At 46.1% G+C, this 25,760-nt stretch overlaps 1 protein-coding gene and 1 long non-coding RNA gene across 2 annotated transcripts in view; one reads left to right on the top strand and one right to left on the bottom strand.

Annotated features, from left to right (window-relative positions):
* The window catches only part of LOC118235888, a 102,843-nt gene extending 91,690 nt beyond the window's left edge, over positions 1 to 11,153 (bottom strand). The window contains exons 1-2 of the long non-coding RNA XR_004766934.1: positions 11,082 to 11,153; positions 9,022 to 9,153 (exon numbers count right to left, since the gene is read on the bottom strand). This is a non-coding gene — a long non-coding RNA (uncharacterized LOC118235888). The remainder of the gene's footprint in view (positions 1 to 9,021; positions 9,154 to 11,081) is intronic.
* Positions 1 to 25,760, top strand: part of rtn4rl1b (reticulon 4 receptor-like 1b) — a 158,032-nt gene that overhangs the window by 17,584 nt on the left and 114,688 nt on the right. The gene's annotated exons all lie outside the window — the stretch shown is intronic.

The following is a 25,760-nucleotide window of genomic DNA, read 5'->3' as shown; positions in this document are numbered from 1 at the left end:
GAAAGAGAGAGAAAGAGAGAGGGATAGATACATATTTCTAGAATTTTAACACGGCTTGTCCTCGGACACCTTTGATTTAGGACCCCATTGAAGGTAAGAAAAAAAGGAGGGAAGGAATCACTGTGGTTGATGACTTTATCCTGGGGCAACACACATGCCCCGGAACCTATTTATGTTGTCATGGTTATCACTGAAGTAATGGTGTTGTGCTCGTGGGTGGAAAAGAGGCACTGCCCACATAACCCAGCTTGCCTTTCCACCTGAAGGCCCTTATGGTTTGGAACCGTTGTGCACCACTGAACTTTTTGAACCAAAATCCATTACGATATGCTGCAATAGAAGGGAGGAAGGTCATGTCGGTTGTGCACCAACGCAACATACTGACTGTATGGTTGAGATAACCATGATGTATGAAACAAGGCTTCTTGATTTCTTTAGATGTTGATAACTTTTGCTTGTACATAGAAGCTCTACGTTAATATTGAATTCTGTATTGGCCAGGACGAGAAGATACATTCATACAAGTTCATTTCTTTTTCTAATGGGAAAAGATTGCATTTCAGCAGAATTGCTTCATTCCTTCCCTACAGTCAATATATTGCAAAGAAACACTGTTTGGTTAAGAACCTGATCCTTTTGTCATGTTGCTTGTATAGATAACTGTACTCTGTGGATTTCTGTGTGTTTTAGACAGTAAATGTAATTTTAGCCTTAGACCAGCGTCAGCTCATTTGCACTGCAGTGAGTGTTAGCATCTGACGGGGCTGGCTGGTTATGGTAGTGGTGGTAAGAGTGTGGGCCGACCAGAAGACCTGAAGCAGAAAGAAGGTGCCCAACTGACGGAGCGATGTCGAGCGTGAGGACACGGGGAGGAGCCCGAGGCAAGGGATGGTAAAGGTGGATGAAATGAAAGGGGTGGTTGGAGAGGAGGGACAGATAAAGATTGAGGGGGTTACTGGGGAAAGAAGAAAGAAGAGGGTGATGGCAGCAAAGGTTGGAAGGGGGAAAAGGATTGGGGGTGGGGGTGGGGGTGGGGGCCATAGAGGTGAATGCTCATCCAGATAAAAAGAACGGCCAAAGTCAAGATGGAGGGTTATGAAGATGACTGTTAGGGTGACCCGGGTTTCATGGAGAAATGGAGCTGGCGGTTTGGGAGGCTCAGCCGTCCGTGTGAGTCTCCCGGCACACTAGAGCTACATAATTTCTATTCATTCAGCCTTAATTGGAGTACGCTAAACAGTCCGTTCACCACCAGTAATTGGACTCCAGATAAGAGGTTCTTTGGAGAGCAGTATGTTGGCATTTTTCATTTCTTTCAACCTCGCAAAACCCGGAGCACCTCACATCATAAACCTGAATAGAGGAGGAATAGACAGGAGCGCTCTGAAGACCCGTCTGGACCACACAGTCCCCATTTTCGTTCCTGTTGCGGAGACCCTGAGATTTGATCTCGGCTTCTTTCTCCGAATCGAAATCATGACCAGTTTGATCCCTAATTTGATAAACGAAGGCCTAAAGGCTAGGACAGACCCGGACCGTGAGGCCGGCCGTCGTTTTGTGCCGGCAACGGGTGGGTCTCAGCCTGCACCAATCCTGGGGAGATTCTGGAGCGCAGGCTGGTACTGGCGTGTGGTTAGAACTGCGCCACAGGACAGGGGAGGGGGAGAGGGAGGGCGAGGGGGAGTGGGAGGGCAGTTTTTAAGAGCTTGCTGGTAGAGGCGGGAGAATTGGGCTGTCTCTGGGAAGCTTAAAGCACCTCCGAGAGTAAGTGGCTTATTGCTCGTCGGGCTGAAAGAGTGAGGACACGAAACACCCTTGAGACGACACTGATGCATCATACCGGTGAGCACAGTACATCTGCCCAGAGGATTAAAATAAAATAGATAGATCATCGCCCCACCGAGCTGGCGACTGAGGAAGGAGAGAAAGTATAAAACGATAAAACGTTCTCGCCTGTGCGCATGTGCGTGCATGCTTTTGGCCGTGTGTATGTGTGTGTGTGTGTGTGTGTGTGTGGGTGCCTTTTTGTTTGTTTGTGTGAGTGCGTGTATGTGTTTGTGTGCATGTGTGCATAATGCGTGCACGTGCGTGTGCATATTTTTCTGTTTCTGCAACTACGTGCATGGGTGTGTGTGTGTGCGCGTGCATAATGCGTGCACTTGCATGCATGCATTTTTGTGCTTCTGCGACTACGTGTGTGTGTGTGTGTACGGGCGTGTTTTGTGAGTTTGTGTGTGTGTGTGTGTGTGTGTGTGTGCGTGCGCATGTCTACATGCACCAGTACACTGGCAGTGCCAAGAGAAACCCAGTCTTAAAGATTTGAATAAATCAGGTGATTTCTTTTTTACTTTATAAACTGCTGTTGCAGGATGTGAAATCCTGTTTCTTAACACAGTCTGAACTTCGCAGTGAAAGGTGCAGCTCACAGAAATTCAACAGTTCTGAAGGCGGTGTGATGTCAAAGTGAAGTTCTCCACCGTCGCACCGCAGTCTTAAACACAGCCTCTCCAAGTGCTGCGCTACTCAAACTTCACACAAAGTGAGCGGTCAGGTTCTGACTGGTACACTTTTGACTGGTGGAATTTATATAGTGTAGTTAACGGTAATGGGTATTATGGAGATTCATTTTCTGTGTAATGAAAATATCACATTACAGTCAGCTAGGCTTGCAGGTGTCAGCGTTCCAGCATAGATCTCTTATGTTTCAGCTTGCTCATTTTAAGTAATGTTATCCAAAGATGATTAAGTTTTTATTATAATTTTAATATCATGCATTTGCAAATTGTAATTAGATTTTTCTAATTGTACTCACACAGCCTGACAGCGTTTTAAAACTGTCCATCGTGTAACCCGGTGCAAGGCGTTTCCCGACCTAGTCTTGCATCAGGCAGGCAGGAGATGACAGTCTCGTCTCAGCAAAATAGGTCTTCGCACACACCGGAGGATTCAAGGCCTGTGCGAAGGCCACGCGTACAACCGCAGCGCCAGTCCCGAGTTCCCAAAGCGCCGGAGGAGCGCTGCCGGAGTAACGGTTGCCGAGCAGCGGCGGGGCGAACCGCGCGACGGTGCGTCGTCCAGCAGCAGAGCGCGGAACAGCTGCAGTGCGTCGCAGGTGCGCTGGGCACAGCGTGGGGGCTTGTGTTTACACAGACAAGAGGGCCCCCGTCTTCCTCTGTGGGGGGGGTTTGGGGCAGGTGCTAAGCTCTCAGATCACACAGGATGAGCACGGTATGCCCCGCTTTATCACGAGTGCAACCACGTGCCAGCAACTCAGGGTTAAACCGCCCTCCATTTTAGAGAGAGAACGGCTCTTCTGCACCGGGATCCCATTGCAGATGATTTGACAGGTTTTTTGGGGGCTGGGTTTGGTGTGACAGGCTATGTCCGACCCCATTTCGATTCAGACAGCTCAGGAAATGAATCATGGTTCAATTTATTAACCGAATAATCCACAAAGAACATTATGCTCATTTTTGGTTTCATGAAACTCATTTCAGTTCGGTTCCTGGATTGAACAAATCGAAATGGAATTGCCCCCCTGAGACTGTGGCGTGTCACACCCCCTCCTCTGAGCAGGCGCTCCGTGCCCTGCCACCACCCCCCCCTCCCCCCCACCCCCTCCCAGGGGGCCTCAGCGGTCCCCAGATGTGCGGTAGATTTGAGAAGGAAGACGGACAGGTGTGGTGAGGTGGTGAGGTCCGGCCGGGCTCGGTCAGACGGGCCCCGGGTGAACACCGCCAGTCCGATCCGGCAGACTGACATGGCAGGTCAGGGAGGGCTCGGCATAAATTATTCACACAAATGGGAATTGTTACTCAGAGCAACTTAATCACCAGGGCCCTGTCGAATTGCCAAGTGTTTTTCCGTCCTGCGCCTTGTCATATATGCTGGGAAATTAACGGTGGTAACCCGAGGAGAATGCGGTTTTGGGTCGGGGATGAGTAAAGGTTTGAGCACCTTCCAGATTCCGAGATGTTTTCTCAGCAACAAAACTCAATTAAGATTAATCTCTTCACCCAAAAAAAGCCACTGAGAACACATTGTAAAGGTAGTGCAGGGCAGGCCTACTAGACAAATTGAAAAATCTTTCCCGGTAAATTGCAGTGGCAGTGATTTACTCGCCTGCTCTGAAGGTATTGGGGGAAAGGTAGACAAGACACAGTGAAGGCCGTGGGAGCACGGCTTGATTGCCTTGTTTCTGTGTAAAGTTGCATCTGTTTTATCATTCTATCCCTCTCCCCTCCTACACTGTTGAGTGAAAACAGCCTGATCCACAGCCTGTTGAAAAATACTGAAGCTTTCAGCAGGCTGCATGTGCGGCCTCCCCACTGCCTCCCACCCTTAACACAGCCCCACACCGAGCTGCACAACTCATGCCCTCTCATACCAACACTTTAACACACTGCTACTGAACACATCCCCAACATCCATGTTGCACTATGTGACTGCCTGGCATATTTACACTAACACACAGCTGCTGAACACATTCCCAACATCGATGCTGAACTATTAGACTGCCTGTTATACCAACACTGTAACACAGGGGTCCTCAATCTTATCCAGAAAGGGTCGGTGTGGGTGCAGGCTTTTGTTCCAACCAAGCAGTTACACACCTGACTCTGCTAGTCAAGATCCTTTGCAAAGACTCCAGTGGTTGATTAGTAGAATCAGGTGTGTAACTGCTTGGTTGGAACAAAAGCCTGCACCCACACCGGCCCTTTCTGGATAAGATTGAGGACCCCTGCTGTAACACATTACTGCTGAACACATTCCTAACATCAATGCTGAACTATATGACTGCCTGGCATACCAACACTGTGACACTGCTACTGAACACATTCCCAACATCGATGCTGAACTATATGACTGCCAACTGCCTGTTATACCAACACTGTAAAACATTGTTACTGAACATATTCTGAACATCGATGGTGAACTATCTGTGAACTACCTGTTATATGAACGCTGTAACACAATGCTACTGAACACATTCCCAACATCAATGCTGAACTATACAACATCCTGGCAGACCAGCACTGTAACACACTGCTACTTAACACATTCCCAATATGGTACCACAATGAACTAACAAAAACTCACACTGTTGTTAATTCCTGTCATAGAAAAATTACCACATAGTGCTACTGAATACAATGCTTTCAAACACATTTTAATGCAAAGTTGGTGACACTCTGTCTTCCAACACTGAACACTTTACCAAATGCCATGATAGGGATGGGTGATTTGTTGCAACGATAATTATCAAATGCAATAATGGTCGTAGCCACCATGTGGTGCATTTCCTTTCCTTTATTTTTAATTACAGTATACCTGAACGAACTAATGAGGCGGCCTGAAATGTTTCCAGAGAAGCTGTGGTATCTGTCGGATGTTGGTAAGACAGCCAATCAGGACCGAGGTCATACAGCTTCCATGTTATCATGCGATGTGTTTTTATGATAATAGTGATGACATTATTTACAGAAGCAGTTCAGTGCTTTGTGGTTGTTTACACAAGTATATTTAAAGAGAAAAGGATGTTAAAAAAGGCAAAACACCACAGCTACGGCCATTACTGCATTCAGTAATTATCATCACGATATATGGCCCATCCCTATGCCATGACTTCAAACACTATGAACACACTGAAAGCACTCGCTGCCTATAATGCCAACACAGCTCCTACACGCACTGTAACACAATGCTAGTTAACACTCTCCTGAACACTGCCTCCTAAAATTGTGACGTGCCGCAGCTGAACGCATTGCCTCTCAGTGATGCGATGCGATGCAATGCACTACTGACATAAAATGGCCTTATAGTGCACACTAGACCTTATTTTGAGTGTGGGCTTCTCTTCCACCCAAAAGCCTATCCGCTCTTTTGTCTGAGTTGTTGCCTGGCTTGCTTTTCTTGCTGCATGAGCCCCCCCTCCCCACCCGTTCACAGTTCATGCTGAATTATTAAATAGTGTTTTGATTCCCTGAGTGATTGTGGATGTGGGGCTGCAGTGTTCAGCAGTGCAGTCATGTTGATTATTTCTCTTTTTTTCATTAGACACTTTTTCCTCTTTCTCTTTTCCCAATCATTTCTGTCTACTGCGCCTGCACGTGTTTACCTGCAACCTAACCTCGTACGTTTTCAGGATAGATAAACAAAAAGAAAAATGTTTTTTTTTTTTTTTGTCTGGTGTTCTCTTTTGTACTCTTCCACTGGTTCTGTATTCAGGTCAGTATTCTGGGAAACATTGGGGGAGACGGGTAGCGGGTGGGGGTTCATCTCTTTCCCATAATGCAACGGAAGCACAGCGCGTCCCATATTTGCTCAGGGGGACAAACTCTTTAGGGAGAACCATCCCTCTCCCTGTCCTTGTTTCAATATTCAGAAAAACCTAGTCTTGCAAGGGCAGCTCATTTCCTAAAAGATTATACCCCCCCCCCCCCCCCCCAATCTTTGTGACAACCAGCAAAGGTCCAGTTCAGGGCATCTACCCTTTTCTGTGCAGGAGTTTGAGCAGGGAGAGGGTGGGGAGATTTTCTTGACAGTACACACACTGCAGTAATGGCTCTTACATACCTTGTGGGAAGCAGCTGCCTTTCAGACACGAATACTTCATTTAACGCTTTGCTACGTTTCTTTTTATGCGAAACCCCGGTGCAAGTTTAGGACCGGCAGGGCAGAAGGAGCGCTGCGCGGTCGCTGGCATCGTGTGCCGCGGCGGCGTTAGCTTCGGCGCACCCGCCCGGGCATCTGCAGTATTTCACACCGAGTGTTGTGCAGCGCTGCAGTTTTATTAATATGGAAGTGGGCTATGCAGAAAGACCGTCTGTACTCATGTCTTCCGAATACTCCACTGGCAGAGCAAACAAGCCGAGCCCCAGCACCCGTCCTGGCTGAGTACTAATAAGGAGCTCAAAACAAGCTATCCAGAAATCCGATAATGGGAGGGGGGGGGGGGCGGGGGTTTGCTGCTGCCGTAGTCGTTTACCTTGTTTTCCTTCTTTTTCCCGGAGCGTCGCTGGCTCCCTGCTCTTAGAGGGTGGAAACCACGTGCTCATTAGGCCTTTCGCGACTCATAATGGAGCCGCTGTTGGCATTTGGGGGCCGCGGATCTGGGCTCGCTCAAGTGGGCTCTTTGCGAGGCATTATTATTTCATATCTGTGTAATCACAGGCTGCGCATGAGCCGCAGTGCCTCGCCGCTTCTCGCCGCGCACCGTTGAGTGCTTATCGATGATCAGCTGAGAGGCGGTGGGGGAAATCAAAGAGACAGCGAGGCGTATATGCTCCTCTGAACATATGTAAGTTTGTAAAGAGGCCGCTCGCGTCAGTGTGCGGTAAAAACAGGACGGTTTGTGATGGTGCGTATGTTTTTAGGTGGGTGTGAGCCGCGCGGCTTCCTGCGGTGTTCTAGCCGCTAACTGAACGCTGGATTTCAGAGTGGCCTCGACCCGTAAACGTGATGACATCGATTCGCCATCATCCATTTTCTAATTGCAGTAGAAGCAGTCCGTCATGTATCATTGTCATGCAATTCCGTTCCGTTTCCTTATGGGTTTTTGTTGCTGTAATGGCTTTTGTCTCTGCTTTTTATTTGTAATTTGCCCTTTTATTTTCCTCGGTAAAGGCAGTCTCCATTGTTTCAGAAACCGTTCCAGTGTGATGCATCGTGCAACACGAAACACTGCGATTTTACTGGAATGGGCAGAGAAGTAAATTCTGTTTGATTGACTGAGGGAGAGGGGGGGGGATGGAAAAGAGAGCGAGAAAGACAGGTGCACACTCATAATCTCTTTCTCAGAAGCCATTGTAGCCAGGCACTCTTTGGGGCCCCCCAGTAACACGGGGGTAATAAACCATAAAACCCAGTTATGTGCAATAAGGGGAGGCAAGATACACTTCAAAAATGTCTAAGTGTGAAAATCAATTCCGGTAGAGTACTTTAGAACTACAACAGAGTATATTCAGTGCCTACTGAACTCATATAAATTCTGCAGAATATGAAAATTATGCAGAATATGATCATGAAAATTAAGGCTAATGAAGAATCGTACACAATCAAAATATTTTATTTTGGCTTGATTTGAACAATATACACATTAGAACGTTTGGTGTGAAGTCTACTCTGATAAAGTACATTTTGCTCTCAGAGTACATTTGATGCCTCTTGGACTCATAAATTCTGTTACAGTTAAGTTAACGCTGAGCATTTTACTGTGTAGGCGGTAGCTAGCAGGCCTAGCCTGACCGCGCGTCCCTGCTACAGCCTGGATGCTCCAGGGCTCTCTCCTGGCTCGGCTCCCCCAGCTGTGAGCTAGGTAAACTGGGCTCATCCATGCAGTTCCAAACAGCTACACTCCCTCCCCTGTCACAGATTTCCTCTACGCTTATCGCTCGTCAGGCGTTCTCCATATTGTCAGATGTTCTTTTTTTAAGAAGAGCGGAAGCTGTAATGCCATGTTGGCATTTTTAAAGATTACGCAGAATTCCAGAGCAATGTCTGCTGTGTGGATGTATCTGGGAAGGAGGGATGGTTGGGGAAATGAAGCTCATTAGGAGTGGCCTGTGGCCTTATGGGGAGAGAGAGGGAGGGGGCCAGGTTGTCAGAGCTCCCATTCAGTTGGATTTGTTTGTTCAAAGGGTGTGGTTTTCTTTTTTTTCTAAATTAGGCTTAAATAATCCAGATTTATGCTTTGATTCTCTCATCACTTGAAAGTATTTTCTTGTTTGAAATTGTTATTTCTAGCCTACCTGGTCCTATCAGAGAGTGAGAGGCATAGCAATCATAGCTATTATGCAAAAAATGCAATTGCTCATTTAATGCACACACACAAAATTACCTGCAGATGTTTAGCTCATGCTAGCTGCCTAGCCACCAGTTAGGCTACAAACAATGCTAGCTACCTAGCCACCAGTTACGCTACAAACAATGCTAGCTAGCTTTACATCAAATACCCAACAGAGACATCAATTTATACATTTATGTTCAACAGTCTAACAAATAAATAAGCATAATAAATACCTGCTTGGCTGGAAATACAGGGATGCATCATGTTGGTCTTGCACAAACAAATCCTGCTTGCTGGTGTGTGGATGCCATAAAATCCATGGTGGATGCATGCTGACCTTGCCATTCTACTTCCAGGTCAATCACCTGTCAATCCAAAACACATTAACCAATGGAGATGTATAGCCCACCCACATGTGAAATTTGTGTCAGAATTGCAACCAAGAAACCTTGAAGGAAAGGCAGAGATTTGATCATCGTGAATGAAATGGAGAAAACTGTAAACAGAAAGATTGCTGTTTGAGTCAGTTAAAAGCCAGATAGTTTGGACAGGCATAGAAAAAAAAATGACTTGCACTATTCTTCCTCTCTGTTCCAAAACCAAAAGTCTTACATTTTAGTCTTGAAATCAATATTTTTTCTTACTGATATTTATTGCTTTGCTGTCAATCAGGAATGTTTGGCCTTTGCTAAAGGTGTTTTGTCTGATACTTTGACGCACGTCTGATTCCGGATGTTTCCTGCCGATGACGCTGAGTACACGGCGTGCGGTGCCTGTGAGCGTGAGGAGCCGGCTGCTCCGCGGCCGTGCGGCGCTCGGGAGCCGCACGCAGCGCTCTGCTGCTCCGCACGCCGCTGCTCGGCGAAGGCGTCTCTCCCGCCGGAGGGGTCGAGCTCGCCTTGTGTTTACTGTTCCTGCCGGAGAAACATTTATCTCTTTCCCCCCTTACCGGAGGCACGGCTGCTGCTCGCACAGCCTCCCCGACCAGCGAGCAGCCTGCTGGGCCGGCGTCTGTGCCAGCCGTCAGTCCCCTGGCATTTTGTGAATGGGCAGAGCGGCGGCGGCATCGCGGCGCCGGCGGACAGTGGAGACTGGGCATTGAAGATGAGGAGCGCTGTTGGAAGCGCGTAAAGTGCTCGCTCTTGCCGCCAGCTGATCGCCGCCGTGCCGATTCGCGAAGAGCTGGCGGGCCGGCGGGCACCAGCGGCGGTCCAATAGCCGCTTGATTGCTGGGCCGCTTCTTTCAAAAAGCCTTGTAATTCAGACCCTCTCCGATGTCTGATGGCTCGCGTTAAACAGGTGCGATTTAAGCGCGCTGCGGTCGCCACGCCCACTGTGCAGCTGAGCTGAAATGCGTGCCTTGATGTTCCTCGGTGTTCTTATTGCTTTCCTTTCGCTTCTTTCTTCAACGCCGAGCTGCTGAGCTGCACTTAGATTACGTTAACAGTGGTTCTGGAGACTGATTATGACTGCTTTTACAGCCCATATACTCGTTCCGCTTTCTAAATTAAATAATCCAATAACAAGAACACTCCACGGCTGAGTGTTGAGACAAATAATTTACTTTTAATTGCGCTCTTTCATGTTACCTGAGACAATTGTTAATGATGATAATGTAGTGTTAGACAGGGAGTCTGCTGAGCAGGCCTACTGTATAGAACGTGATTTAATTTCTATTAAAGTGTAGGAAATGCAGAAAAAAACAACTTTTATTCACCGTAGCTCTTTAAATGTCTAAAACATTGAGAGGCGCTTACCAGAAATTCAGGGCACCCCCCCCCCCTCCCCACCGCCCCCGCCACCGAACAACCCACTAATAGGATCTAAAGACCTGGCTGCAGCAGAGGGTGGTGGTACAGCTGGTGGCACTTCCCTGGCCCACATCAAAGGGACTTCAAGCCAGGCTGGGCGGGCGGGAGGGAGGGCGGGGAGGGGGGGGGGGGGGGTGCGGGGGGGTGGTGTGAGGAGGCAGTCAAAAACAATTAGCGCTCATTAACTTAGCGTGTTAAAAGGCATCCTGGGAGGTCAAACAGACACGCATTTCCATTAATTGGACAATGATTTGATCAGGGTGACCTTTACGCCAAAGGAGCGCGTTTCTGTAAGCGTCTTACCGGAGGACGGACGTCATGTTCGCTATCAAATCATTATCACATTGACTGGAGGAAAAAAAATGTTAAGACGACCAATTGACATTTTCTTAACAGCCGGGCTTGGCAGCCCCTTCCCAGCACGTGTAGCCTGCCCCCCAGGCCTTAATTACGGTGTGCGGATTATGAAGTCGTGTAATTACCTTCTCCTTTCCGTGCTTCGGCCTCCTATTTTATGTTATTTTGGGCCTGAACCGTTGAGCCTCCCTGCCCTGCCGGTCAACAGTTGGGAATTTGCACAAGGCTTCTGCATTTGATCTCCCTCCCCCAGCCTGCGTGGGGAAGCAGGAAAGCGAGAGAGCGTGTCGGCTTCGCAGCTCCTGCCCATTCACTGGTCAGTACAGGGCTTTGAAGTGTGGAAACAGCTTCTATTTTTAACGTCTGCATCACAGCTTAGGGGAGGGGGGTGAGGGGGGGGGGACACTCCGACAGCCAATGTAGCGAGAGGCCATGTCTGGATCCCCTCATGAAGGACAGGGGACAGAGAGGGGCAGCGACGCCAGGTTATTGGAACTTGACAGTAAACACTAAAAAGAAGAAATATTTGATATTGAATTTATTATATTTGATTGTATTTTCGGTCTCCATGGGCAGTGGAGACCCCTGTGTGCCCGAGGGCCGGTCCAGCCCATCTGCAAAGTCTGTCCTCAACATCCCGTCTCAGGATGGCATTTTTTAGGGCTGCGACTGGTGCAGACAGGACACGCACGCTATTTGAAACCTTTTTTTGCGTGACCCGTTTGAGATGGAAGCCCTCAGACAACAAGGCCGTTAGGAGCAGGCGCTAAAATCGCAAATATGTCGACTGAAACAAGCGTTATCGGTTTTCTAGATGTCTCTCTGTCTAGCCACCGCAGATCGCTTGTCGTGTTAGTAGTGAGTGAGCAGATGGAATCCTACCTGTCAGCGGAGGGTTCTGTGTAACGACTACGTTGTGATCATCATCTACTCACGGACAGAAGGAAGGAGCACGCAGTTTCCTGTTTCCTCAAATTCCAAACTTTAAAAAAGGAGGGACAGTGTCTAAAAAAGGAAAAACATTCTCTGCACCTTGTATTTAACTCTTCATCCATATACTGTATACAGCTGGATGTGTGCGACTGAATCAATTCAGGTTAAGTACCTTGCAGAGTCATACAATCGTATTGTGCCAGGGGGGATTCCAGCATGGAACTTTCTGGCGAAGAAAAAAAAAATAAAAATCAATCTCCCTAACCATTTACATCTCTCTGCTGGCCCATTTGAACTCAATTTGAAGAACAGTATACAGGGGTACGTGTTCGTAGTGCACGGAGCTTGGCGAAATCACTGGAGATTTGAGCCAACACACTTCTGATCGCAAATCTAGGTCCCCATTACCAAACCAAATTGCTGTTGTTTCAAATATCCTTTTTCAATCCAAAGAAGCCTGTTCTCATAGCACCCAATTGAAACACTGTGGCAGTTTCTACCATAGAAATAGAATGACTAGAATGGATCTGCACATATGCACATTTTTATTGCCATTTTCTGCTTTATTATTTGCCATTGTGGCAAGTTACAGAGCTCTAGCAGATGCACGCACAGGCTGCAGGGATATAGTACCATGGACAGTCATAAATTGAAATGGCTAATTTAAGAGCAAGTAAACAACTAGCTTCAATACATTCAGCATGAATAATGTAATCAATACTGGTTAGTGATCATGTAGAAAGGGCCAAGTTGGAAAACGGGTTCAGATTGAATCATTCAATTCTTTGTTGAACTTCTAATGCAATCCATCATGTACAACAGAAGCCACATTCTAAACTATCCAACTATCCCCCATGAGTACATTCATTGGACCATATTGAATAGTTATATGGACACCAAGTGCATTCTAAATGAAGACTCCTTTTGAGGTTATGAAAGACAAAAAATATGCAAAAACAAATGCATCTCACAAGAATGGAGTTTGGGCAAATAATACAAAATAATTAAAATGAATTTTGTGTTCCCAGCATGAGTCCATTGCCATGAGTCCATTGGCTACAGAGGATTTTCTTCATCCAGAAGTGGCACGTGCTGGGTGTTTACTGGGTGTTTACTGTCTCAGATTGTAAAGGGGGTCACCCACAAGCGTGAACATACACACGTACGAACGCATCAGCCGTGTGCTTGCATGTATATTATGCACGGAGTAATCCGGAAATCAAAGCTCCCACGTAAGACAGCCATTGGTTGCTCTCAATTGTTTGTCAGGGCCTTTTCATTTCTTCCTTAGAAACTAGCTGGATATATTAAAATCTCTTCTCCTTTGTCGCCAAAGACAGGTTTGACACTTTTGACACTTTCTCTACATGCCACTCTCCGCAGTATTTCCCTGCCTCACTGAGAACAACAGGGAAAAGTGCCTTAATGCTTTAAAAAGTTTAATTCAATGCCCATGCTAGGTGTCAGACATTGTGTCAGGTTTTACAGAGCTCTGGGAGGCTTTGAGCTCATGAAACGAAGACACAGTTGAAATCGTCAAGAAGGGAGTTGAAGTCGAGTGAAAACCGTTCTGTTTTGGAAGAAGCACATCAGTAGGGAGCTTCCAGCGTGATAAGAGGTGCAGCCCATTCTGCAGACTCCTTTACTTCTTTACCCAACACCTTCATACATAAATGAAGACTGTTATTTGGTTAAACAAGGAGTGGCATGCCTTCTCTAGTCTGCCCATAGGCAGTGCTGTGAGAGAGGAAGGAGAAGGGGAAACATAGATGGATGGGGCACAGAGAGAAATAAGGAATGGATTGACAGATGGAGGCAGGAGTGAGGTGGAGAAATACAGGGAACAAAAGAGGGAGGCAGGCAGTCATAAAAAAAAGTCTCGAATGAGGCAAGCATTACATTTTCTTTTGTTTCATAAGACCAGTGTTATTTGTGCTATTCTGTCAACTCACCTGATCAATGGCTTCAACAATCTTTGTCTTGAAACAGCAAGCCCCGGGCACATATTAACTTGTAGGCCTTGCTAAGCTCCCACAAACATTTACCGATGTGTTCACACACACTCGCAAAAAACCCAAACAGCGCGCGCACACACACAGACAAAAACACTCGCGCTATTCACAAAGGGTTTACACAGAAGAAGTCATACGTGCCCACCCACAGAAAATAAATAGAAAAGTCTCGCAAACACTGGATCCCACACACACACAGCCGTGTGCACAAACACAAAAGACAATAGAGAGTGAATTGAAAAGGCGAATCTCCTGTGAGCCAGAGAATACCCTTTCACCGTGATATCAGCTTATTTGGGCTTTGGCACTTTTGTGACCCAAAGACTGAGCAATAATAAAACCATCACTGAACCAAATCAGATCCTCACTCTTCGTCGCTCACCTCCATTTTCATCAGGGACACCCGAGAGCGGGGACGGGCACCCCTTGTAGCCTGTGGCAGCCTCTGTTTCCAGGGAAGGGAAAAGAAAATGAAATCCTATCGTCGGCCACCCCCATATCTTTGAAAATAAATAAATAAATGAAATAATTCATAACCTTTTACGATATTTGATTTTGGTCCAAATCGCTAAGTGCAGCCCTTCTGAACAGCTGGACAAAAGAGCACCCAGAGGACCAGCCTAAAGTAAGAGCAAGTTTCTTTACTCCTAAATGGATGCTGCCAAGCAAGGACAGGCAGCCATTTGCCATATGTTTTGTAGGTGAAGGAGGTTAGTTGTGAACAGCGGTGCAGTTTTTTAATTTATTTTTTAATCAGTTAGGCTAATTATTAATGAGGCTATATACTGCTGAGCATAATAGACGTTATGATTACCTCCATGAATGCAGGCTATAAACAAGGATGCAATGTTGTTGTGGCTGGATAAAGTATTTCATATAGTAGGTCTGACAAAAATGACAAACCCGGCACTACAATTCTGGGATGTAAAAGAGGCACTGAGTCTTGTTTGAATTTATGGTACATAACAGAAAGAAGTTGCAGAGACGTGACAAAAGGGGTGTAGAGCAAGGTTTACAAGCTATGAAGGAACAGTAAAAGTTTTTCTCAAAATATCATAATCCAGGTAACGTACCAGCATTAATTGTGCGGTATACTGCATGAATCTTTTCACTCTTGAGACATTGTTGACTACTAATTTTTCAGATGTAATAGAAGATTGGTTTACAAGCTGTTTACTGACTGTCATTTAAACAATGAATCAAAATGTTCAAATGGCTACTGGATGTAGTCATGGAAAAACACTGTAGCTTTGTAAATCCTATTATTGCTGGCATTCTCATGTGCTGTTTTTGCATCGTTTCAAGGTCAGCCTAAACAACTTGAGGAGGGGCATCCACATTAAAAAAGAGTGCTTATGTTTTTTTGGCGTTTGAAGTTTTTCCATCAAGAGTAAAGACCTTTTGGCAACACTACTACTTTCATTTTTCATTTCAAAAAGTAGAAAGGAAGAAATATTTTATTTGAAAGGGTACTGACAGTGCTGCTAATTAGTGAGAGAGGTGTAGCATCAGTAGTGGTTTGCTACTGTTGATTTGGAAAAGTGTAACAATAGTTATTACATTTCATAGAAAAGGACATTAGAGCATATTTTATTGTCTGTCATTTATTAAAGATGGCAAAATGTAGGCACAGTTATCTACTATAGCACTTAGCCTATGTCAACACATTGCCAAGCTCAGTCAATTTTTCTGTGTTTCCAGTTCTCGTGCTGGTAGTGGACGATAACAAGCACTTACTGCTTTAACCGATTTCACAAACAAATGCTTCAACTCACTTCATATCGCAACGCATTGTTGGCAGGGATGTGTGTGCTGGGCAAAAATATAATAATTGAATTGTGCATGATTACTCACTGACCTCCATTTTCTGTGTGCATGCTTTTAAAATATTCAGGTATGTGAATACCTGAAGCGTTCATTGAGGTAGGTGGTTTCAAATGCACTGGGTAGGACATACCCCTGAAGATAGAGAAGTCCTGTGCCTTTCCATCTGCTCATTCCAGTGGTGCTTTTTTCCTGTGTGAAATGTGAGAAGTCAGGTGACACAGAGGTGGTCACACCCCTTGCGTACATGGCCATCCCTAACTGTACATCCATGATTGCCCTACATCTCCATGGAATAACATATCGCAAGAAAGTATTTAAAATCATGCTTTCCCGTATGGATTATTCATGTTGATGCAACAGCAAGCGAGTAATTTGAATTTCTGAACGGATTAACTCCATCCTCTTAGGTCAAGCTTTGCGGATGCAGGTGCCATAGTTTTCGGCCCTGTCCCACATTCATGGTTATCACAATAGGGTTAGGTCAGCATGCTGTAAACATTGGTCCCAAACCAACTGGATTACCCATGAGTAGCTCCAGTTACACTGAAAGAAAGTCTGTCTTAACAAGCGTTTTAGGGCCGTGTTTACTTAGCATGACGCAAATTACCGTCAGGGCCACACAAGTCTGTCGCCGCATGTTTTCATGCTTACTCAGACTGGTTATGTAAATGAGCACAGACTATTTGAATTCACTGCCGGTATTTAAGATGCATGTCGTTCCAGCGAGAAGACAAACTGTATGGGAGGAAATTGCAGCTAAAGTTAGCAAAGCGAAAAGATCTATAATCGACTTCAAAACATTTGGCAAGACATCAGACAACGCAAAGAAAATATGGCATATACAGTAATAAGATCATTAACTGAAGGGACGGTTCTCCCAAATTGCATAATTCTGTTATAGTTGTCTGCGGGTAGTAGCTTCCACAAACAGGCCTTTCTCCTTCTCCTGCTATGTTACAGCTAATTGTGGCATTGGTGCCTGAAATCCATTATTAGCTGCAGCGTAGCAACAGAGGCAGAAGGGCTAGTTTATGGAAACTACTGCCCATAGACAATTATTATACTTATTTTGGCGCCTGAAAAACAACAAGGTGAAAAACAAACAATGCTCCGGAGAAAAAATTGTGAATCACTTCTGCTCACTTCTGTCTCCAATGCCCTATACACATGGGTTCAGGAGCCCCGCTCTCCGCCTCTTTCTCCACTTCAAACAGCTCCACTGCCATTCTGTTCCGCACTGCAATATAATGGAGCATGCAGCAGACCACGAACACCTGCACCACTTTCTCTGGGTTGTACAAGAGGTCTCCACCTGCACGGTCCAGACCACAAAACCAGCTCCTAAGGGTGCCGAATGAGAGTTCCACTGCATTTCTGGTGCGGATGTGCGCCTCCTTGTACCACTCCATCTCTGGTGAAGTCGGGTTTTGGACAGGTATCAACAATGGATAAGCACCGTCACCTTTACATTTTCAGAGAGAATGTGAACACATCTCCTTAGTAAAAACTTCAGAACTGAATGTTTTTATTTAATTTCATAACCAATAGCCAACCACCTCTATCACCGCCTCTCGATGTCTCGAATAAGCGACTGTTCCTGAAGATGAAGAAATCATGTGTGCATTTGCAACCACATTTGTGATGACGTTCCAGTAGTCACGCACAACCTGCAAACTGATAGAATTTTGTGTGCTTTCTGTTTCACATGCTCAATTGCTGATGGGGATATCAGTTGAATATGTGCGCAGTCAGTTGCAACCAGCACATTTGGGAAATTAGCGACGGCATAAAATCCCCATTCGGTTTCCTGAAGGGACTCTCGATTATTCGGAAATGTGATGTAACGAGACCATTCGACGCGGCATGGCTTTTGGAACCAGCGACAGGGCATTTGAGAAACACGCCCTGCGAAATGCCAGCTAATGTCGCGACTGTTCGCTGGAATGAGCCAGAAGCCAGATTTAGACAGACTGTCCTTTCGCCAACGTACCACACTGACGGTGTGTCCTGCTAAGAAGGGCAACTGGCACCATGTCGATCTTGTGGTGGAAAGGAATTAGCACCTGTCTTGCCCAGACCTTTGCTGCAATGGCCACCAGCCATGATGAATTAGCTGTAGCAGGTCATATGCATACATTTCCATTCTCTCCTCCCATATTTTTGCGGTCCAACCCAAAAACGCAATTTTAGGGATGCCACTTTTCTCTCATTTTACCAGCGCAATCCTCCGGTGTGGCACCTTTGTAAATATGGACAAATGCTTTTTGTTTTGTTATAGTCTATAGAAGCCCCACGTCTACAGATCCCTGGTAAATATGGCCCTTCTTGTAATGAAGTTTAAAATCAAAACAATTTTTCTCTAAAGGAGAAAATATTATCTTGTTTTAAGTTACTTTATGCTTGTCAAGTGAAATTGGAAAATCTTGTTTTTTGTTTTTGCAGTGTACTTACATGGTTTTGCACTGGTAATAATAAATGAGATGAAAACAGTTAACAGTCTGTTATAGAGAATAATTTTCAGGTTTGCCCAAATTGTGAAGTGTTTGCAATGTCTCGATGACATATTTTAGTTGATATATTTTCAGTGTATTTTGTTTCTGTAAGGGTAACAGCTTATTTTTCTGTGACAAAATAAATTCAGTGCCTCTCCACTCATTTCAGGATTTCAAAGTGCTTTACAGCGAGTAGGGTGGGAGGAGCTCACTTCAACCACAAACAATGTGCCCCCCCTCCTCCACCTCAGTAGCGCATGGCAGCCATTTTGTGCCAGAATGCTCAACATACATCAGCAGAGGGGTTTATTGAACCAATTAAACTGGGAGATGATTAGACAGGCATGTTGAGAGAGCCAAATTGAAAACTTGGCCAAGGCACCAGGGAAGTGCCGTAGGGGTCTTAATGACCACGGAGTGCCAGGACCTCGGTTTAACGTCTCATTGGAAACAGCCTGGTGATTCATAAAAGCTGCCACTAGCGTCTCTGCATGTCGCAATATCCATGCAATGATGGTTCTGCCTGGACATAAAGTGGCGTCCAAATGACTGCTTTTACAGTGCCAACTTACTGCTGCCCCGTCCTTCTCAGTACATTAAGGTGCGGACGACGACTGGTGAAACCTCTTATATGAAGTGGATTGTTGCATTACAACAGCATGGTCGCATTTTCTATGTCAAAGGCAATTTTGAGATGAATCGTACATGACACACAGGCTGCCTCCGTCTTCACTGGTACAATGGCTTGTGACAAGCAAATCGTGAAGGAGCATCAAACAAGGCTGATATTCAACATTGTACAATTCAATATTTTATGAGAGGAGATGGTTGGAAACAAATTGAAATTATTCAGCAGAATCTCTATTTTTAAACATTTTCCATGGTGACTTAATCGCAGATTACAATATTTTGAGAATGCAATGTGTCATTTCAAACTTGCTTTGTGTTGGTCCTCCTGAGCAATTCGATTTAGGATTACTACAAATTATGAAACATTTCAAAATCTAGTTATACAAAAGAACGTTTTATATTTGAATGAACAATTTTAATAGATTCATGGAATGGAATAATATCTCAACTGCCTTATACTACAGAGGAGCAAGTGAAAATATTACACTTTAGTGTCCATTTTATGAATAACCCAAACAACATGCATACACAGCGCAGATGCAGTCAGGACTGACTTGGTCGAGTCCAATATCAGGCTGATTTTATGGTAATTACAGTCTGATTTGAGACTTAGGATACTAAGGAGAGTCGAGGCGATTCGGAACCAAGACCTAGAGCAATTTGATTCCAATTTCAGACTCAGACCACAACTTTGACCGATCGGAACCTACGGTAACCACGTAGTCGCCAAATTTCTGTTTCTTGGATCCAAAACGTCATGTTGTCCAACGACATCTCAACTTCAAAAGAAGTACAAACATGACAGGAAATTATGGACGCTAGTGCTTGTCTACACATGCTGTGTTACACAATACCTTGCAAAACCTTTACATGCATACGTGATACATATAATTGTTATCTGGTCTTATTTAATTAAGATTGATGTGAGTCCACAATTTTCACTATCTAAGACCAATTCCAAGCTCAAGAATAATTACCAAAGAAACACTGATGGTGAGATCTATGGATCTCCCACAGCACAGTGTCCCCATTTCTGAACTGGACCATTGGCCTGTCTCCTTGATCCAGAGACAAGACTGTCTCCTGTTGGCACACCAGCATTCCTTCAAACATCAAACAGTTTTTTTCTCAAATCCAGGCCCATTTAGCTACGGTCATTAGACAGGAGAAAGCCACGGGTTAGCGTAGCTTTTGGCAGAAAGTAGATACGCCGTGCTCTGTCCTAACCCTATTTTGACACTTTGACACTCTCCTTGTTGCTAGGGAAGTGTTTGGTTGGCTGGCTGTCACCCAATCACGGCATGTGAACTTGAAATGTGCATCGCACACGGCAGGTGGAACTCGCCTGCCCGGGTGCCTGTCGCAAACAGCTTCTTTTTTTTCTTTTCTTCTGTATAAACAATTAGCATGGTGGCACAAATGAATTACGGGGATGGCATTGCGTCGTTGTTCCATTGTCAGGGGAGAGCCCTGCCAAGCAAAGGAAAGACTGTTAACACATTTGTTAGCTTAGCAGATGTCCTTGTCTTGGATGACTTACGTTTACTTGTGGTTTCTTTCCTTCTTTCCGTTTCTAAAAATAAACACTGCCAAAGCCTTCGGGTGCATTTGGAGGTGTTGTACAAATGGTATTTATATACTGTAGCTGAAAATGGTGGGAACTGCACCTTGGTTATAATTCTGTGTTTACACGAGCTGCTGAAGAGGAACCCCAGGGGCTACTAGCGCTTGCTCTGCTGCAGACCTCCTGCTCTTGGCTGGCTCCGGCAGGGCTGGGCATCGGACTCTGCCTGCCGCACAGGCCTGCTATTAATAGGGCCGGCAGTCTCCTGGGGGCCGGCACTGAGGAACTGTGAACATAAGCATGAGAGCCTCATTACGGCCTCCTGCTACCCGGCCCTCTCCCGTTTGCCTGATCCCAACCCCTGTGTCACACGGCCCGCCACTCAGGAAGAGCGGAGAGGGGAGGAGGGAAGGGAGAGGGAGAGAGAGGGGGAGAGGGGGAGAGGGGGAGAAAGAGAGATGGGGGAGAGAGAGGGGGAGAAAGAGAGGGTGGGGGAAAGAGAAAGGATGAGAGAAAGAGAGAGAGATGGAGACATATAGATAGACAGACGTACAGACAGATTGATAGATAGACAGGAGGGCACCAAGGTGAGAAAAGAGGAAAGAACATGCGAGGTAAAAATGAAGAGAAGTAATGTGAGAGGAAGGAGAAGAAAGAAAGAGAAAGGAGAAGAGAAGAGGAGAGAGGTCAAAGGGGTAGGGGAGAGGGACAGGAATATCCCTCAGGGAAGGGCAAAAGAAGAAAGGAGGAGGAGGAAATGGAGGAGGCAAAGAATAGAGAGAGTAGACCACAGAGAGGGGCGAAGGAAGAGGAGAAAGGAAAGGAGGGAGAGAAGAGAGTAGAGCCAAGCAAGAACGAATGATTGATTGGCCTTTTACACCATGAGTGAAGGAATTGTTTTTAAATGTCAGTGCTAATGATAAACTTATGATGCAAACAGTACATTCCCAAAAGTTGTGGGAGTGAGCAGAAAAAGCCTCGCTTCTATTTTTGGCCTGTGTCTTCCGTCTTTTTTGACACATTTGTGCTGTATTCAGGTAATTGGAATTTGGTTGTAGTTTGGCGTTGTGTAAAAACAAATATTGTCTTAATTATCAGAACCTTTTCAGACAATGATTCCAATTAAATTATTGCAGTGTCAGGTAGAGGGAGATGAGCAGGCAATAATTTGGATTGTTCAGGAGTCTGTTTTTTGTTTGATCTTAGACAATATGGCTTCTGGTTTAGAGACTGTTCCAACGTTCAACTTATTTATTGTTTTTATTTGGATCCAACAGGCAGTTCACTCAGGCTACCCAGACAAAAAGATGTAAGAAATGCATTTCAATTGGCAGAATTACAAGGAGATCAGAAAACATGCACTCGGGAAAAATAAAAAAATCCCCTTTGTCTGAGTATAAACAACCTTTGCAGTAAAGCAATTCTGTGTCCTAAAATATTTTGTGAATATTTATTTGTGAATATCTATTTTCACATAAGAGGGCAACATGATATGCTTTTTAAAAAACGTTTCTTTTTATTAAACTCCACCAGTGGAAAGGTCATTTTTATGGTGGCTGAGATTTTTTTTTCTCATGGCCTTTCAAGTTATGATGTATGGTCATTGGGCAGTAGGAAGAATTTGCGGCTCACGTACAGACAGCTGACCTAAAAAAAGCAAATAAAAAAGAAAAAAGAATGATGAGCTGAACAAACAACCTGGCGACCGCAGACCCGGCCGCCCCCCCTCACTCCTGCTGTCTGTCGGCAGGTGTGTGGAGGGGAGGGGGTTAAGGGTGTGAAAGCACCCCGAGAACAAGGGGGTGGATGGCACTGACTCACTCGGCAAGCTGAAAAGGTTGCTCTGAGCATGTGCAAATTCTGAAGCCCCCCCCCCCCCCCCCTCCCCCACCCTGTCTGATTACCTGACAGATGAAAGCGCCTCACAAGCTGACCCAGATGTCAGTCACGTGGGTGGGGTTACGGACACACCCGAGCGCTGTGCGCTGCTGTTCGAAAATATATCTGCCTTCGCTGTGCTTTCCTCAGCCTCCTACACCACGCATACTCTCAATGGGCTCACAGTCCAACCCGCTTCACAATCTAGCACGTTCCACAAACAACACCGCGTGGGGGGGGCTGCTCACTGTACTAACTAGCCTTTTTTAAAGCCCTCCTGTCATTGACCCCCCCCCTCCAAAACCTGCTCCAAACTAAGCCTCTGTTTCGAACCCGAACGCACCCAAGATTGCCAACAGTAACCTACCCAGCCATTATCTAATAGCCCCACAGTCTAGAGCGAAACCCTACTCACTGCTTTGGAAAACCCTGCAGTAGGATGTGGAGAGGTTTTATATGCAAGGTGGAACACAGTGCTCTAGGTTGTAGAATAAATAATTTAGTGCAGGTTGAGTTGGGGGGGGGGGGGATCTGCACTGCGATAGGGCCTCATCTGTATCTATAAATAAATATATACCTGTATTATAAAACAACTCATGCATCACTCAAAATCCCAGCAGGGTCTCACGGTAACCCCTCCCACTCCTACCCATCCACTCACCCCCCCCGATGTTACACCGGGCTGAACTGTGCCGTTTCCTGACTGCGTGCGGCGCTTTCGCTACACGTGCAGCGAAAGCCACGGAGCGGCATCGGAAAGGGAGCGGCCGCCGTGTTGCTAAGGAGAGGCTCCCCTTACTTAGAGACGGAATGGCGAGGGGGATCGTCGCGTGCGCCCGCGGGTCCTCTCTACCGCCCTTAGCCAATCGCGAGCCGCGGCGGAAGAACGAACGAACGAACGAACAGGCGGAGCGCCGTGGTTGGAAATTGATCCCTTTTTAGGAATCACAAATCACAGGCCGGCTATTGGCTACAGGCAGGACTGCCATGCAGATAATTTGCTCACCTTTGCCTCTATTTGTCCCGGGGATGGATTTAGGGCTCGCGGCGAGACAGAGTGTCTGGATGAGCCTCCGCCGTCACTCCGGCCCCGCCCGCCTCGTGAGGTAATGGAGGCCGAAGCTGATACCTGATACTCTCCCCTTTCCAATCTCAGGGCAGGGAGGAGCGGAGGAGAGGAGAGGAGAAGTGGAGGGAGGGAGGGGTGGAGGAGCAGGGGAATAGATGCCATATTGATCTGAGATCTCTGTCGGGAGAGAATTTAACACAGTCTGATAGGCCGGGGTGCGCCCGTGTGTAATGCACCAGGACTCTAAAACCTATCTAACAGATCAGGAGGCCTTGTGGTCTCGGCGCTGGAAATGCAGGAAGGCTCGTCAGCCTGTGTTCTGAGGGAGGGGGAGTTAGAGCCACGCTCACCGGGGGGGACCAAGTGAAACGGTGGAGCTTCCGTAACTCGTTGTGGCCCTCAATCTACTCAGGGGCCATTTTGTCTGGAGCCACATTCATGGCAACAATGTTTCTGTTTTGATTAAGTGATGTGGACTCGGTCTGAGATGAGGGGCGTTGGCATGGCTGGGAATCGTAGTGAGGGAGCGAAGGAAGTGCGCCAAATTCCAATGTCAGAGCTAGCGGGAGACAATTGATTTCATTATGGTCTTCCACATCTTGTCCACTTCCTGTCCATTGATGAAAGCAGGAGTGAAGTTGTAAAAACAGTGGTTAACACAGCATGAAGCCATTATCCAAATTGGAAACAGAATCCCCAGCATGTTTCCTGTGCAGTGTTCATGTGTCAAGTCGTACGGAAGCAGTGAGGGAGGAAAAGAGAGGGAGAGAGGGGTGGAACAGGCTGGATGGAGAGATAAGGAAGGCCTTACTATCTACCTGCTGTGGGGAATTCATCTCACGTCAGTCTTTTCTAGCCTTCCTGGACCCCCAGAGACATGAAACAAGGCAGAAGTGCACAAGGACTCTTTTACTCAAAAATCCATTTCACTTTAAAGAAGGGCCCGGGACAGGCAACGCATGTCAATGTGTGGATGTACGCAGATTAGGGGGAGTGAGAGGGGAAGGATCCAATGTCATAGTGTCACAACGGGGTAAAAGAGGAAAAAATCAGCCCCTTTCATCTTGCCCTGAGCTGTTCAAAGGCAGAGGGATCTAGGTCCGCTCCTCGGACTGAATTACTACGAGCACACGTGCACACGTACCACACATGTACACATGCATGCAAGCAAAAATACACAAACGCACACACACACACACACACACACGCACACGTACCACACATGTACACATGCATGCAAGCAAAAATACACACACGCACACATACCACACATGTACACATGCATGCAAGCAAAAATACACAAACGCACACACACACATGTCCAACCAACCGATATAAAGAAGTTTTTCCAGCTTTACCCAGTCTCCTTCATGCCCAAACGCGTCTTGCTAAACCTCAGTGAGGACTAATGTCTGTAAGTCACGTTTTCTTCTGAGTCGGTTTGCGCTCTAGTTTGTTGGCTCGGGTTGTTGATAATGGCTGGGCAGACGTCATCCCTACTGCATCGAATCGGAAGAGCATCGTCTAGCCAATAGGAACAGGAGTGGGCGAAAGAAAATAAAAAAGTCAGAGCCATAATCTGACAGGCACACCAAATACTATTAATTTATTTTCTCCCCCCTATCATTGTAGTTTTATTCAGTTAGCTGACAATAGCGTTTCCCCATATAGTGAAGTTTATAGCAAGTGATAACTGTGCAATGCGTCGTTTAATATAAATGAATCTTTCCGTCATGGCGGCTAGTCGCCTATGAGACAGTTTGGGGTTCTGTGTATGCAGGCAGACTGGGGAAGCCATTTTGCATGGCAACTTCCCCAGGCCCTCAGAGTAGGTTCAACCAAGGCGTGCCACTTCTGCCACTTTGACTCCTACCCACACACACACGATAAGCACTGTTGCATAAGTTTGGGTTTGGGGCAGGGGTGTGAAATCCATGTCTGAATTTCACAATGGCCTCTGCTCTTAATGAATTGATTTGTCCAGTCATTTATTTGGCTGGACATTTTGGGAAAGGTGTGTACTGCAGTTGCAGGCTGCACATACGTGCGTTGTGAAAACACTTTTTTCTTTGTTTTACTATATGTTTCTGGAGTTCATGATGAAGATTGGTGTTAATTATTCGAGTAGCTCGATCAATTATTTCAGTTGCCCTTTTTGATAAGAGACATTGAGAGGTATGTCTGTGGACTGCATGTGTACCCCTGGTGAAAATGCTTCACTTTCGTTGAGTGGGGGAGCAAAGCAGCATTTGTGCACGCTATAAACGCTGTTTATAAATGATGTCAGAATAATTGTTTGGAATAATCGATTAAAAACCAGCACACATGCCGGTCCTCCACGATTGGAATGGTGCCCCCCGATATGGGGTCTGTAATCTCCACGCATTACTGGTTCTCAC

Source organism: Anguilla anguilla, chromosome 9 (genome assembly GCF_013347855.1).
Source record: "Anguilla anguilla isolate fAngAng1 chromosome 9, fAngAng1.pri, whole genome shotgun sequence".
NCBI classification, from domain to species: Eukaryota; Metazoa; Chordata; class Actinopteri; order Anguilliformes; family Anguillidae; genus Anguilla; species Anguilla anguilla.
The sequence above is the reverse complement of the archived record's forward strand: the minus strand, read 5'-3'. Positions and strand labels throughout refer to the sequence as shown.